This window comes from Arachis ipaensis, chromosome B06 (genome assembly GCF_000816755.2).
Source record: "Arachis ipaensis cultivar K30076 chromosome B06, Araip1.1, whole genome shotgun sequence".
Taxonomy (NCBI): Eukaryota; Viridiplantae; Streptophyta; class Magnoliopsida; order Fabales; family Fabaceae; genus Arachis; species Arachis ipaensis.
In genome coordinates, this window is record NC_029790.2 from 132,300,240 (window position 1) to 132,303,836 (window position 3,597).

The window sequence follows — 3,597 nt, forward strand, 5'->3', positions numbered from 1 at the left end:
GGTTTAAGGTTTTTTATTTTTTAATTAACAAGGACATTTTAGTAATTTTAAGTATTTTAGTCTCTATTTTTATCTCAAACCAAATATGATACTGAGACATAATTCAATTTTATACACTTTACACAAAAAATAATATTGAAACTTATTTCAGTCTCAATCTCTCTTTTAAACACTACCTTATAGTATGTAATTAAAAATTATTATACAAATATAATGAAATTGATAGAGATCGAACCCATGTTCTCTCATGCATTTTTGTAATTTTAACATAGATTTTATTAAGATAAAGCATAATTTTTATCCCTAACATTTGTGATTTTCTTCAAAAATATCTCTAACGTTTAATTGTATTCAATTTTGTCTCTAATATTTTCGGTTTGTATTAAAATTACCTCTAGATGCTAACTCTGATCTATCTAAAATATTGTGGACAAAATTAAAAATGTTTAGGGATAGTTTTGAAACAAATTAAAAATGTTAATGACAAAATTGAATGAATAGAAAATATTAGGGACAAAATTGAATAAAATTAAACATTGGGGATATTTAAAAAAAAAATTCAAACTTTAGAGACAAAAAATATACTTTACCCATTTTATTATGATTTTGTCGTTTTCAATTTTAACATGATCTTAATTTTTATTTTCTGTTTTATTAGTATTTTATGAACTATGGAATGATTAAATATTATGTTTAATTGAAAAATTGATTTGTTATGGGTCGGGTCTATTAAGGTTAGGTGTAGAACTTTTAGAGTGCAAATAGGATTATGATTAAGAGATTCTCAACCCATAGAAATAATAAAGGTGAGTTTTAGAGAAAATTTAAATCCACAAGTAAAATTAAGGTGGAGTTTAAACTTTATTCTCTACTCGTTATGAGTCTTATTTATTTATTAACAATCAAATCAATCCTTGCTATATTGAGGAGAGTGAGACTTTTCAACTATGTTTCCTACATTTTTGAAGCGAGTCCTTCTAATATCCTCACCTTTTTTAAGTTTAGAAAGAAACTAAGAATAAAAATCCTATTAAGATATTTTTGGTAAAGTTTGAATTATGCATATGTCTCAAATTTGCATGTGAAAAACAAGCAACAAATGTGTTAACAAAGACAATAATAACACGTGCCATAATGTTATTGTTGAGTTTAAAGAACTAATAACAAATTAATTGATAATGAGTAAATATTATTATTGAATTAAAAGCCTAATTAAATGTGTGTTTAGGTTGTTCATGGTGCAAGAAATAAAAAAAAGTAAACCTGTGCCAATAAACAAGCTAACACAATCCAAAGAAGTGACAATTTTGTGTGGTACTGTGGTTAGTGTGCAGAAATTAATATGGACCAAAACCAAGTATCAGGGCCAAGTTCATTCAAATCACTCACTCACAAATAACCTAAAGTATGGTTGCTAGTCACTAACCAAATTGAAAAAAATCAATTCACTTTCATCTAAACCAAATCAAAGCCATTCTCTTCTCTCTCACTCACGTGAAATCACAAAAGAAAGCAAGAAAAAAAAAGTATGATTAAAGTTCAAATCAAAAAATAACAAATGGATTATCAAATTCAAGCAAGTCAAAAGTTAGGGTTTAGAAGTTAAGATCAAATCAAGAGGTGAATCAGAAATCACTTCTTTATTTATGCTTTATTGTTAACTTGCTGAAAATGCTCTCCTCCCACTAGCATCAAACTGAAAAATTGAAAAAATTGGAGGTTATGGAACTCTACTACAAATCAAATATCAAGAATGAAATTTGGAGTCAAATCACAAATCAATGCCTCGTATCTTTGAAAAAAATTGAAAAAAGATGAAAAAGAAGATGACTGGTTTGGATACATGTTTGCTGTAATCACTGCTACAGTCCTATCTTTCTTATGCGCCACTTTTAATTTTGGGGAAGAAGAAATCAACTGTTCAAACAAAGTTTCAAGATTTGGAAGCTTTACTCCTCCATTAAAGGGGTAAACGGCCAAAGATTAGTTTAAAGAGTGAGCACACAGTTTGGGTTCTCATAGTTTCAAGCTAACCCTTCTTCTCCTTCAGAGTTTTACATTGAATTTTTTGTTCTTTGTTTAACTTTTCTCTGTTTATTTTCAATAAAAAAAAGGCATTAAATGAGGAATCAGTAAAGTCATTGAGAGAAAAGGCAAAGAGAGTTATCAGATAAAAGTCAGAAAATTATGTCAAAACTCTTTTGTATGTTTTTTTATTTTGTACACATGATCCTGAGGGAATTATTTTGCTAAGTTGGATGAGCACTTAGTGGTTGCAAATATAGAGAGTAAACCTAGCCAAATCTAGCTTGGGTAGAAGCTGGGTTTATCCCAAATAGAATTAGGTTGAATCATAGGAAAATTGGTGTTTGTAATCTTTGAAAGATAGTGAAAAATTCTACCACTGTTGTGGGGGAGACTGGATGTAGGTCACATTGCACATCCTGACTAAATCAGGATACATGATTGTGTGATTTTTTCTTCTCTACTCTCTTTTGTTTTTTTTGCGATAAGAGAAAAAAAATATCTCATGCATTATCTATATCTCTGAAGTCACAGCTATTCTCAAACAATAAAGTTGTTTTGTTTCTGAACTTAACATGAAGAGATTAAATAAAATTGTCTCCTGAATTTTTATTTGACAGACTAAATAGTAATTAAATTCTTATTTCAGTCAAAAACATAAACAAAAAGGTTATCAAAAAAAAGGCCATAAATTCAATTCCATTCTCTATATTATTTACAAACTTTTAATTATTTTATATATTAGTTTGATATAATGTGTGATAACATAATTTGTTTATATGTCATTTAACATATCATTATTAATTTATTATATATGCATTAAATTGGTTCTTGATTTTATTTTAAGTAATTTATTTTTAAATTTGAACATCGCAAACTAAATTAATTCCAATATCAATTTTTTCATTCTTTTAATAAATTCAAAATTTTAAACATCTTTTAATTGTATTATTTTTTCTTTTATTTTTTAATTATCTTTTGAATGAAAATATTATTATAAATGTTTTTAAGTTTTTAATTTTAATCACATAATTTTTTTGGCCATTGTAGAAAATTAGTGATGGTGATGACCAGTGATGGTAATGATGTTAATGATAGTAAAAAATATAGTGATGGTAGTGAGGTATGGTATACAATAAAAACAATGGACATGGAAATTATGATAGTAGTGATAGAAATTTTGATGGAAGTTTAAAATTCTTCTAAATTATAAATAAAATTGTTTACTTGACAAACGTTTTTGGTATTTCAACGGGCTTAAAAGCCCAAAAACTGGGAAATAGAGACAAATTGGGGTAACATTCGGTTTTTTTTGGGTCAGATAATGGCAATTCGCATGCTTAAAGAAGTACATGATTTTTGTCCAAAAAAAAAGAAGTACATGATTCTCCATCCAAGAAAAGGAAGAAAGAAGTAACATAATATCCTGTCATAGGGGTGACAATACTATCCGAAATTGTAGGTATCTATCCCGTTCTTATCTGCTCAGAACGAATAATTATCTGTTTTTATACCGGAGCGATTTATGGACGGGTCGATTTAGGTTAAACTCACCCTTTTAAGTATGTTGTT